General features: G+C 41.9%; 1 long non-coding RNA gene across 2 annotated transcripts; it reads right to left on the minus strand.

Annotated features, from left to right (window-relative positions):
- Positions 1 to 29: 29 nt before the first annotated feature.
- Positions 30 to 13614, minus strand: LOC104861038. Of its 2 annotated transcripts, none has more exons than XR_779890.2 (4): positions 13199 to 13614; positions 3658 to 3776; positions 2932 to 3322; positions 30 to 825 (listed from the first exon to the last, which is right to left on the minus strand). It is a non-coding gene; the product is annotated as an uncharacterized LOC104861038 (long non-coding RNA). The 2 variants fall into 2 exon arrangements; XR_779891.2 differs by lacking the exon at positions 13199 to 13614 and adding an exon at positions 7940 to 8400.
- Between the last annotated feature and the right edge of the window lie 6 nt (positions 13615 to 13620).

The following is a 13620-nucleotide window of genomic DNA, read 5'->3' on the forward strand; positions in this document are numbered from 1 at the left end:
AAAAAAAAAAAAAAAAAAAAAAAGTGGCATCATTGATCTAAAAGTGGTTTCCACACTGAAAAGGTCCAGAAATAAGCAAACCTTCTCCTGTGTGTTCCAAAGCCCTGAGGCTTCGGTGTGCGGTGCACGTGCCACTTGTCACCTGGAAGCCATGGCAGAGTCTGCCTTCCGACAAGATCTCTGAGCGAGGCACACATCCTTTGAAAATAGGGAAGTAATGGTACAGAGGAACAGATTGTTTGTATATGAGAAATCCAAAATCCAGATCATAAGCCAGGCCAGGCACAATCTCTGGTGGCAGGACACCTGCATTGCTGGCTTTGGAGATACCAGGTGATTCCAATGGGTAGCCAAATTCAGGAACCACTAGACACTTTTGCTAGAACACAGGGGAATCTCCTGAGTGCCCTGGAGAATGACATTGTTGGGTTCCAACCCCAGGAATTTTGCAGTAACTGGTCTCAAATGTGACCCAGGCATTGGGAGTTTTAAAAAGCTCCCCAAGTGATTCTCATGTGCAGCAAAGACTGCAAACCACAATCCTAGGGCCTGACTCTAGAAATGTTCAAAATGGCAGCTGAGCTGGCAACAGTTTGGAGAAGAATCTTTTAAAGTCAAAGAGCATTAATTAAACAGTTGGTCTCACAGCATTCAGCTACCTCACCAGGTATAATGACAGCACTGAGTTCAGTGATGACCAGGTCTGCCAACTCTTGCCTGTCCCCATGGGCTCTCGACACTTTCTCTTGCACAGTTTTCTTCTAGGCTTCCTTTCAAGTGATTAACAGGTGCATCTGCTTGGCATTAAGAACCAATACCTTCACCCTCAAAAATAGAAATGAAAACAATTTATGTCATTACCTGTATGAAAACAGTTAAATGGGCTGATCTCAGATTCGGAAACTCAGAAAACCACTAGGTAATTTTGCATGCCTTTAGGGTCACACTAGATACAGATATTACGACTCAACCAAAAGGAAGAAAATGTAGGAACCTTCCAGATGATGAAAGATGTAGCTATGAATTAGGTTCCAGATAGAAAGTAGACCACAAAGACCACAAAAAGCTTGTTTTTCAAATGCATGTGTATCTATGTATATCTGAAGCACTGTAGCATTGCAAGCACCAGATAAACAGACAGACTGATTCAGGCCCACCAAGCTCTGGATTAATCACCCTCAGAAACACTTGGAGGGAGAAGGGATAACTCCAGTTTTCATGCCACCCACCCCTGGATGCTGTTGGGACAATGATCTTGTTAAACATAAGGCAAATGAGGGACTCAGAGGAGGCACCTGTATATCAGGTGTGTCTTAATCCATTTTCTACTACTGTAACAAAATGGCCGAGGCCAGATATTTTAGAAAGGAAAGAGGTTTAGTTTGGCTCACAGTTTTAGAAATACAAGAGCATGGCACCAGCATCTGCTAGCTTCTGGAGAAGCCTTGTGCTGCTCCATGCATTACAGAAAGTAAGAAAGCAAGTGGATACTTGAGGAAGAGAGAAAGCCAGTAGAGAGAAAGGGTGTAGGAGAAGGAGCTGAATTTTCCTTATAACAGCTCATCCTCAAAGTAAGCAAACCATTATTGTGAGAACTACATGAATCCTTTGTAAGGGTGGGGGTCTCATGACCTCATCACCTCTTAAGGTCCCATCTCTCAGCACTTACCCCAGTTAGATTATCTTATAGGCAGTTAGACAGGGTTACTCGACCCTCAAGGTGCCCGTCTTCAAGGGGTGAGCCTCAAGAAGCCAACATAGACAGGAACCAATATGGAGAACAGTTAAGGCACATTCACTAGTTAGCATTATAAAAAAGAAAAGAGGTGCTACTTCCTCTAGAGATAGAGAGCAGTGTTTGATATTCTAAATGGGAAACTCCTCGAATGTAACTTGTTTTCCCATTTGATCCCCATTTCATCAATATTACCTCTGTGACTGTACTTATAATCTTATTGGTTGGTCATGGTTTTGCCCCACCTCATACCTACCTTGTAATTTCCATTGGGTTTTTAGTTTTGTCCCATTTGAAACCTACCTTACCTCATGGCTTTGTTCCAAAAAAACACTGGGAAATAGGGTCCCTTGCAACTCACTTTCTGTCCCCCTTCTGTTTCTCTTAGACAGAAGCTTTCTTTCTCTCAATAAATTTTTCCTCCTCTTAGCCTCCACTGTTGCTAGAATTCATTCTTTGATTTTAGAGAATGTGAACTTGAGTTTTGAATATCTAGCAGGTTTGAGAGTTACATCTACTCCCCTATATCACTTATAACAGCTCATCCCCAGGATGAGTAAAATACCATCATGAGAACTGTGTGAATCTTTGCCTGAGGGTGGGGATCTGCTCACCTCTTCAGGTCCTGCCTCTAAGCATTTACCCCGGGACCAGTTTCCAACACCACACAAATGTTGGTGGACAAGTCCTACTCAAATCATCACAGTGGGCCTTTGAGCCATACCTTCTTCACTGGCTCTTACTCCAGCTCAAAACTCTGCTTCACCGCTACACACAAAGTGCACAAGGCTGGTCTGAGACAAATGTCCCCTGAGTCTCTCAGAGGCTGTCATTAGAGCTAGAAAGCACAAATTCATGAGTATCAGCCTTCTGTTACTAAACTTTGCATTTCACAAAGTACATACTAATAGAAACATTCCTGAAAATTGAGTAACAGCTCTTCCTTGTGGCGTGTGTGTGTGTGTGTGTGTGTGTGTGTGTAAAACCTTGGTTTGCAAGTGTAATTTGTTCTGAAAACATGGTTATACTCCAAAGCATTTGTATATCAAAGGGAATTTCCCCATAAGAAATAATGAAAACTCAGATGATTTTTTCCAAAACCCAAAAATATTCATATAAAAATGATTACAATACTGTAATGTCATACAAAGTAATAAAGAAAAAAAATAAAGAAAAATAAAGTAACCTCAACTTACCTTTAAAAACATTAGTGGCTGGTTTGAGGGAGACAAGAGAGAGGAGGGTTACTGTGTAGAACAACTTTCACTATCAGTAAAGGAATCACTGCTATCCATTGGCTCAGTGGTATCTTTTTCTTTTCATGCAACTTTAACAAGGAACCTATCCAATGATACTTGTTTTGGCCTCCGTTTGAGGAGTTTATGAAAATGTGACATTGCCTGTCATAAAACAGATTCATCGCTTGCACTGCAACATCCTTATTTGGGTGGTGGTTTTCTACAAATTTTGCACTGTTTCCCACATTTAACACACCTGCCTAATCTCATGTGAAGTGAGGGATTTCTCCGCCTTTTTCTCCTCCTTTGCAAACAAGATCCTGTTGGTTAGAGATCATCACCCACAATCCTGCAGAGAGAGGGAGGGAGACAGACAGACAGAGAGACAGAAGGAGGGAGATGGAGAGAGAGAATCACTGGCTTAATTGTGATCATGTGATGTTCAGCGTCCCATGCTATTCATATTATAAGACACTGCTGGTTTATCAAGTTAAAATGTATTAGCAGTGTTTGTCATTTGTGGCACACTCACAACAAGTCGCTCACAATCCAAGGTTTTAATATACACACACATATATATCAAACAATACCGCGAATGTTTAAATTTTTTAAATTTATTACTGTAAAAGACATAGTGCCATTAATCCCCCTTAGAATACATTTCCTTGCTTCAAACACACTTACCCCATCCTTCTTGCCACTCTCTTAAGCAGGTCTGGAAGTCTCACTTCCTGAGTGTCTTTAGTTGTGCTATCATGGCTGCCTCCGTGTCATGAATCAACTCAAAATGTTTATGGCAATTTCTGTCAAATAAACACATCGGGTTGTGTCTATCTCCGCCTTACTCATCTGATCTGGCAGTCTGCAAATTCTTCCTTTTACCCAAAGTCAAAATGACCATGAAAAGTAAACATTTGGAATTGATTAAGAACATTGAGGCCACCACAGACAGACACAGAACAGTACTTCCAGAACCGCTTCAGCAAGTGGCAGGAAAGTCTGGAACATGCCTGTAATCCCAGCACTTAGGAGGCTGAGGCAGGAGGATTTCAGGGAGTTTAAGGCCAGCCTAGGCTACACAGTGAGTTCAAGAACAGCCTGAATGACACAGAAAGATCCTGTATAAAAAAAAGAAAAGAAAAGAAAAGAAAAAAGAAAAAGAAAGAAAGAAAGAAAAGAAAGTCGCAAGAATGAAATGTGTTCAAAGTGAGGGGAATATGGGGGGATGTTAATAACCATGTGTCTGGCACTAAAACTAAAATGAAAATGGATTAAAGATCTAAATATTAAAACAAACACTAAACTGACTGGAAGAGAGGTGAGGTAGAACTCTGGTGTAGGAAAAGATTTTATGAACAAAACCTCAGTGGCCTGTGACCTAGCACAAATAATAAACAAGTGGGATGTCTTCTTATTAAAAAGCTTGTGCACAGCAAAAGAAGCCACCAACAGTGTGAAGAGACAACCCACAATGTGGGAAAATATTTTCAGCAGCTGTTCCTCAGACAAAGGTCTACTATCTAGAATATATAGAGAACTTAAAAAAATCAGACCTCCCAAATTTAAAGACCCCATCCAAAAATGGGCATCTGAAATGAATAAACATTTCTCAGACAAAGAAGTAGAAATAGCAAATAAACATATGAAAAAATTTTCAACATCACTGGTCATTCAAGAGATTCAAATGAAAACAATGCTGAGATTCCACCTCACTCCAGAAAGAATGGCTGCTATCATGAAATCCACCAATATCAAATGCTGGTGGGGCTGTGGGGAAAGAAAGTGAACCCTACTCCACTGTTGGTGGGAGTGCAGACTGGTGCAACTACTATGGATATCAGTATGGAGATACCTAAAAGAAGTAGGATTGGAGGTCCCATTTGACCCAGCCATCGCCTTGCTGGGTATCTTCCCCAAAGAATTAAAAGAATCATACCACAGTGATATATGTGCACCCATGTTCATAGGAGCACAATTTGTGATAGCTAAAATTTATAAGCAGCCAATTGCCCATAAACAGGGGAAATGTGTTTTTTTGTTAATAAAATGGAGTATTATTCAGCCATAAAGAATGAGAAAATAGAGCCATTTATAGCTAAATGGATGCACATTGAGGTGATGGTCTTGGGTGAAATAAATAGGGTGCATGCGTGTAAATACTGAATGGTTTCTCTAGTGTGAGAAACTGAAAGTGTTAATAAGGGCTAAAAGTATAACAGATAATGTGAAATAGGGAAGAAAAGGTGCAAAGGGGAAGGGGAAATGGGAGGGGTAGGAGAAAGGAAAGAAGGGAATGGAATTAACATGAGAAAAAGAAAAAATGGAAACAGTCTTTGTAGATAGGAAGGGAAGGAGGGGTTGAAGGGAGGGCAGGGCAATGGGGGAAAAATAAGAACCAAGATGGAGTATCTAAAGGTGCAAATTTCCAATGATGAATGTCATTATATTGTATACCGTAAATGTACTGAAAAATTAATTTTAAAAATCATGTGTCTTTTACTCTAATTTTTTTTTCATTGAGTTTATTGGTACATCTTAGGTATACAGTACAGTTACATTCATCATTGGGACCTTGTACCTTACATGACAGGTCTTGGTTCTCATTTTTTCCCCTTGTCCCTGCCCTCCCTTCACCCCCTCCTCCCCTCCCCATTTACAAACACTTTATTTCCATTTTTTCATTGTCTCATTTTTTTCCTTTTCCCTTATTACCTTGCCCCTACCCTTCCCATTTCCCCTACACCTTTATCCCTTTCTAATATTTCATTTTTAAAAACATTTTATTGGTACTTGTTTGTAGTACGTAATGATTGTATTTATTGTGAGGAGTTGGTACACGTGAATAACACATCTTAATTCTCTTGTTCTAGTCCTTCCCTGCCCCTCCTCTCCCTTCCCCCTCCCTCCATCTCTTGATCTCTTTCCCTTTTACAAAAATTCTATTATCTATCTTTTCCTATTATCTATCTCTAGCTTATTTTGTTCTTTAATTTATTTATGCTATGGTTTTCTCATATAAGGGAGACTATGCAACATTAAGGTTCGTGTGCCTGATTTATTTCACTCGAGCTTCTGGTCTCAAGGTGCATCCATGTTCCTACAAATGAATCAAATTTATCTTTTTTATGACAGTGTGTACTACATTGCATACAAATACTGTCAGACTTGATATGGTCATGAAATGATTAATGAATATGCTGCTTAATTCCAAGCTACAGTTTAACAGATACAAAAAACCTGCAGCCTTCAGCAAGTCACACCAATGCCCCCAGACCAGATGCAGGCCGTGCTGCCCCAGAGCAGATAGAACACAGGACAGGATGTTACAAGAAACACCACAAGAGTACAGAACAACATCCTCCCTCCCTTCACCGCTGCAGAGACTTCGACCATGTTTACACCAACCCCATGCATGACAGATGTGCCAGACTCCTCTCCCTCCCGATCACCTATTAAACAACCCCCTGCCTTATGTCTATTTGGCAGCGATGGAGCTCTTGCTTTCAGTCCACCGCCACCCAGGTGAACAGAGTCTCTGACTCTTTGCTTTCTGCTAGCCTGTTTGGGTGGTCTCATTCTTCTCTGCCATTGTCACAGACACCAGATTTCTTTCCTTTATTTTGCTCATTGTTTATTCTTTGGTTTTCTCATATGAGAAAAGCCATATAAATATTTAAACTTGTGTGTCTGATTTATTTTACTTAGCATTATTTTTGGGGGGTACCGGGGATCGAAATCGAGTCCTTGCGCTTGCGAGGCAGGTTCCAGAACCACTGAGCTAAGTCCCCAACCCTACTTAGCATTATTTTTAAGGTGCATCCATTTTAATACAAATGGCTCAAATTCATCCTTCTTTATAGCAGAGTAGTATTCTATTGTGTATAAATGCCACATATTATCCATTTGTTCATTTGTTTTTATTTAAATATTCATCATAATCTTTTATTATACCATACACATATATATGCATGTATACATGTATATGTATATATACATATATGAGAGAGGTTCTAAACAATATATACCCTGTTATTAATGGGAATAGTAGGACATTTAGAAGGCCAGGAGTAACAGAAGCAAAGGAATGTGGATTTGGTTTTAACTCAATCATGCAGCAAACAAGTTGGCCTTTAGTTATTTGCTGGATTAATTGAATCCACCTGCCCCAGGAAGGAAACATGGTTTCAAAGTGCACATGTCCCCTGGATCCCTCAGCAAGCACTGAGCATTTGATGCATTGTAATCAAGAACACAGAATTCCATCTGCTTTGGACAGACCATGTCAGAGACCTGGGCTCATTAACCAATCACATCCAGGGCACAAGGACTTTGTCCTTCACTCACTAGGCCATTAACTACTTGTGGAACAGATGAATGAATAACAGCCACATTCATACCCCTCAAGGGAAACAGGGGCCAGCTACTTCCCTTCACAATGTTTAGAGACTGGAGACTTGGTGTCTAGGACTGTCTTTGACACTAATTACATACGACCTGAAGAAGTCATTTTTTCCTCCTGGGGAAACTCAACCAAGAGATGGAATACAGATGTCCTCTGACTTCAAACTTCAAGTCATGTAGAAAGAAGAAGGAAAAGAAGGTTTTAAAAGATTATTAAAAAGAAAGGTGCACTGTGATAGCAGTTTCTCAAAGAGTTAAATACAGAATCACCAAAAGATCCAGCAACTCCACATCTAGATGTGTACCTAGAAGAGTTAAAAGCGGGGATTCAAACAGATCAGTGTACACCCATGTTCACTGTATCATAGATAGGCAAGTTACTTAGATATCTTACAGGCAGTTCGACAGGGCTAGCCCTCAAGGAGCCAACATACAGGAGAATCAAGCCAACCTGGAGGACAGCAGAGACACATTCACTGAAAGCCAGCACTGTAAAAGAAGAGAAACTACTACACCCACATAACATGAATAGCAGTGACAGACATTCTCAATAGGTATCAATCACCTGTGTCTGAAGCTCAGTTCTCCAGTGAAGTAAGTGGACCAGGAAAAGAATGTTGGCTGCAGTTTGCAAATTGAAAGACCAACAACAACAAAAAAATGGGCTTAAGAAGACTGCAGCAGGCAGAGGGCAGCAGGCCTCCGGATGCCCTGTGACCTAGCCCCTGGTAGGTTGGGCCTGGTGCACATCCAGTCTGGAGACTGAGGGCGCAGATGCTGGCAAGGTCTCAGGTCTGCTGAAGCTCGCATTAATTTGAGCTTTGCTCAGTCTGTGGAGATTCTGTCCATTTCTCTTCTGCACAAAAATGTGCTAGGGAGCCATAAACTCCCTATCAAGCAGAAATTCTTTTGGTCTTTTTTTGTTAACTGAAAGGGCTAGGGGGAAAAAAGTGAATTCTACCAGTAGCTTGACAACTCTAAAGTAACTTCCATGCAATTTAATTTAAAAGATAATGTCAATATTGATGTGATTTTTTTTTTAGTTCTTCACAAAAATTTTAATTTTGTTCAATAAATTTTTAAACTGCTCACTTCCAAAGCTAGGAGTTGAAGTGATGCTTTTGACAGAGAAGACAGAGAGACCATTGCACCTGTTTGTCTGCATCAGAACTGGAGGACAAATAATTTCTTAGACTTTTAAAATGGGATGTTTGAGGTCTCAATAGAGCAGTAAAATCAGGTGGCCTGGCTAGGAAGTACTTGCTCTTTGTGATATTTGTGTCTCACAAATGTAGCAAGTTCTTAGAAAGTTCAGGGCTACTTGTATGGACCCTGGTTTTCTTATAGGATCATAAGGGAAAAAAATAGCAAAGAATATGGTTACTTTGTTTTGCTAGGATGCTCCTTGAGTTTCCTCTGCATAACCTCACATATTCATCAGATATGTAAAAGATATTTATTTTGGCATTAATAAAGGATGAAATCTTTAACATCCAGGAAATAAATCTCTATTTATCCTGCTGGGTAAATTATTAGCTCCATCTTCGTCCAGGAAAAATTCACTAAGGCCTCATGTGTCAGGTGCTAACTGCAGACCTGTATCTGCTTTCAAGAAGAAACCTACCTTTAGCCTGGAGGTAGAACACCTGTCATAAGTCACGGATGGAGTACTGGTTCTAGCCCTTGGTGAGATATTTACATGACCTAGAGAGTCAGTGATACCCAGATTTGGAAAGAGGAAATACATATGAATGCACATAAGCAGCCGCTTGCGAAAACACATTTGTATCCATGGGCACCATTGTGTTAGTCAGATTTTTGTTGCTGGGACCAAATATCTGAGCAAAACAACTAACAGGAAGCAAATTTGTCTTGGCTTATGGTTTCAGAGGCTTCAGTGCATGGTCACTCAGCTCTGTTGCGTTTAAGCCTGTGGTGAGACAAAAACATCATGGCATAAGGGTGTGGCACAGGGAAGCTGCTCACCTAGTGAGAGCCATAAAAAGAAAGCAAAGCAAGAACCAGAGAAAAAGACCAGATATAGTCCAAGGTCATACCCTCCAGGACCCACTTTCTTCATCTATGCCTTCCTTCATCTCCTAAATTTCCATTACTTCTCAATGACTTTTTTTTTTTTGGTACCGGGGATTGAACTTGGGTCTTTGTGCTTGCAAGGCAGGCCACCAAACCACCGAGCTAAATCCCCAGCCCTCAATGACACTTTTGATCTCAACAATGGATTGATCTGCTGATAGAGTACCCATGATCCAGTGACCTTCTGAAGGGCCTATCTCTGAATACGTGATACTCTGGGGGACATTTTTAGATAGAAGCCATAACTAGCATTAAAGAAAAGGAGGAAAATAATAGTGAAATCTAGAAGCATGATTATCTAGTTCTGATTCCTTACCTCTTGCTTTAAAATCAGCATGGAAAATTAGTGTGCTGAGGGCAGGGGCTCTTATCTTTCCTTGTGTTCTATGTACCCCTTTAGCAACTTGGTGAAGTCTCTTATCAGAATAATGGTTTATAATATCTATGCAATCATGTGTGAGAAAGTCAAAATTATTTCAAACTTTAAAAATCCTCCCTGACATTCATCATCCTAGTGTAAAAGACAAAAAGCAGCCTCAAAACTACTATAGGGAACAAACCTATCACCCTATTTGCGGGGGTTGAGACAAAAGATCTGAAGTTTAAAGTTAGCCTGGGGTGGGCTGGGGATTTAGCTCAGTGGTTTCACCACCTGCCTTACAAATGCAAGGTCCTGAGTTCAATCCCCAATACCAAAAAAACAAAAAAAAAAAAATCACACAAACAAAAATTTTAGCCTAGGTGACTTAGCAAGACCCATCTCAAAATAAAAATAAAAATGACTGAGGACATAGCTCAGTGGCAGAGCACTTGCCCAGAATGTTTGAGGCCTTGGGTTCAACCCTGATACTGGAAAAAAATTACCAGAAACAATATTTCTTCCAAGCCACAATAGATTATAAAGGGTCATAACATCCTCCTGCTTTGTTACTCACTGTGAAACTTTGTTCCTTAAATTTACAGAGAAATTTCCTGCTTGAAATTATATCTGCAAGAATGAAATATTCCACCTCTGTCTGGAAAACTTCACACAGCCTCAATTTACAACCCAGATGGATGTGAAGTTTCTGAGTTGATATGAAAGTCTGGATATGAAACTGCCTGTTTTAATGTCAGAGTTTGCAAGGAAGTAGGACTGACGTAGGAGGTAGAACAAGGACAAATAAACAACAGCAGCTGTGGGGCAAGAAATGAAAAGCCCGACAGAGCACCCTGTCCCTCCAAGACTCCCAGGCAAAACCAAAAGTACGTGATCCTGGTAATCTCATTTGCACTGGGGATTTGATACCCCGTCACCCGTCTACCCCCAGTGGGCTTTGGAGACCATGACACTTCCTCTAAAGACCTTGTATAGTCAATAGTACCCCTCATGATAGGAGGGCCAAGTAAGAGGTAGGTAGCTTATAAGGCCACGACTCCATCAACCTTCAACTGTAGACCCTCCTGTGATCCCAGGACCTTAAGAGACCCAGTTCCTGCCCCTTTCAGGACTGTGTACTATTCTTATTGGCCTGTTCCTCTCCTGTAAAGCATAGTTTAGCTTCTTTCACTTTTAATCTTCCTCTTGTTATTCCTGAGTGTTCTGCTCAATTCTTTCTTCTAGATACTAATAATCTGAAAACAACTCCTCTAGGACCTTCCATCTTATAATAGGACAGTGGGTCCATGATGTAGTCTAGACCTCCTGTAGCCTGTGTGCTGACACATAGTTTTGCTCTGCTCTGAGCTTCCAAATCACTGCTCATTTCAATTTCATCTCAACTTCAATTCTCTAAATGAACCTCACATTGCAATGGCCTCACAAATCAATAAATACTCCTAGTAATCTGAGGCCGACTAGGCAAAAGGCATGAGGGAAACCAGTTGATTTAAAATTCAGTTATATCTATGGGCCTCAGGGTTTAAAAGCCATGAACTAGAAAGGGGGCTGGGATGTAGCTTAGCAGCACAGCACTTGCCTGGCAAGTGCCTTGAGTTCCATTCCTGCTACAAAAAAAAAAAAAAAGTGCTGGGTATTTTACTCAACTTTATATCTAAAACATCATCAAAGTTTGTGACTAACTGCCCAGCGAATACTCCTTAGTATAAAGAAGAATCTGTCAACTATAATCTACAAATATCAGTGGCTTGGGATGTGGGGTTACAGCCAACGACAGGTATCAGAAAGTGATCGATCCTCTGACTGCCTAGAAAGGGGGATTGGCAAGGACTAAAGAAAGAAAGACAACAGAGACTTGCATAATTCCGAAGTACATGGGGGGCCAGGAGGTCAGTGCCCCAGAGTGGGCAAAGACAAAGACACTCCGAGCTAGTCATTACTGGGTACATACAATAATCGGAGGGAGTATCAGGGGACTTAGAGGGCTATGATCATCCTATATCGATGAGGATCTTACATTGATGAGGGCAACAAGAACATCCCTACAATAGTAGGTGGGACAAGACAGTAAGCTAATAAAGAAGTCCTTCCTTTAGGTTTAATCTGTTTTTTTTTTTTAATTACTACTCTGTTCTTGAAGAACTAGGGTATCTTCAGCTGATGTAATCTTGCCCTTGAGTGACACAGCATCATGGGACCATTGAGGCCTCAACTTGTGACCACAGGTAAAAGAGAGTTATGCTTCTGCATGCTGCAGTGGTTCAAGGTGACATTGGCCTTAGCTGTAGTTATAGTTTAATTATGAAATAATTTCCCCCAAAAATTACGTAGAACGGCTCTCGACAAACAGGTGTAATCCAAGCTGCCACAGATGGCAGAAATGGACCAGATCACACGCGGCTAGCAGGCTGTTGGGGCACACATAAGGAAACATGCTTACCATGACAGCACCCTGCATAGACTGAGGACTGCAGTCCCAAGAGAGGGTCCTGATACTGGCCACTGTCAATCTGAACTTGGTTTTGTAGCTCTGAGTTGGATGGGAAGTCCCACTGTGTGCTGATATGCGGTTCCACTAACTATAATGCTTAAATGACTTTAGGGTGCTGTCTTCCTTCATTACTTTCTAAACCATGCTCAAGGGTGGGCCCACAGAAGTTCTCTTTAAACCGCACAAACCATTCCAGCTGTTAATGGCTAGAATACTTTCCCCTCTCACCTTGGGTAGGTCTTCGGAGAAGCCAATTTAGCATAGGCCATTCTGAAATGGGGGCTAACACTAATATGGAGAAGAGACATCTCATCTAAGGCTTAGACAAAGTGGACGTTAAAATGGGGTCCTGCCCGAACCTCCCTAGAACTGTGTTGTGTAAAGGTGGGCAAAATCTGTGTGTGCGTGTGTGTGTGTGTGTGTGTGTGTGTGTCTGCGTGTTGCCTGTCAGACTTGAGGAAGCCAGTGGCCCTTCCACCCTCAACATACGCGTCCCCAAACTGAATTTGGTGGTCACTTTGACCAGGAGGCTTTTTCTAGTACACTTACAGATACTACAATGCACACATGAAAGATTTGTGAAGTCCTGGTCTAAGGGCTTTGCACGCTGCTCGCTTGTTAAAACAGGTGACTCTATGTGCCAGCCAGTCCTTTAATGCGCGGTCCTACGAATAAATCAGCATAGGCGTACAACAGCATGGCAGGCCAGGAGGGCCTCATCAGAAGCAGGGCAGAAGACCCCATCCTTTTCTCGCGGTGGATGAAGGGTCAAAGATACGAATGCAATGTAGAATCTTCTAACAAAGTGGTAGCTCCAACATAGGAGGACAGATTCAGTAGCACACGGACGAAGTACTTACTCAGTGTTCAGCACTGTTTCCACCGACCCAGGGCAGGTGGGAAGTCACCTTCCCATTACTAGCCCGTCTTTCTTCCTCACTGCCTCCACAACCCCACACTGACGGTCCTTCACTCAAATGTTGCTGGCACCTCATCTGGGACTGGGGGCTTAGGTCAGGGCTGGAGAATCCAGAAGGCAGACTTCTGCTAGTTTTGTTTTGGTGGGCGGGAATCTGAGAAGCTTCACAGAAGAGCATCTGAGACCTGAAGCCAGAAGCGCTGACACCACAGGCCCGTGCTTGAAAGAGGAGGCCCCAAGGCCCGAAACAGCGCTCCCGGGAGGAGAGAGCGCGGGGAGGAGAGGACACGCGACCCTTGGCAGCCGTGGGCGCTGTCAGGGAGCGGCGCCACCGGCTCAGGCCGTCACGCGCCAGGACCTGCA

This window comes from Fukomys damarensis, unplaced genomic scaffold (assembly GCF_012274545.1).
Source record: "Fukomys damarensis isolate Sample0158 unplaced genomic scaffold, DMR_v1.0_HiC HiC_scaffold_6, whole genome shotgun sequence".
Lineage (NCBI taxonomy): Eukaryota > Metazoa > Chordata > Mammalia > Rodentia > Bathyergidae > Fukomys > Fukomys damarensis.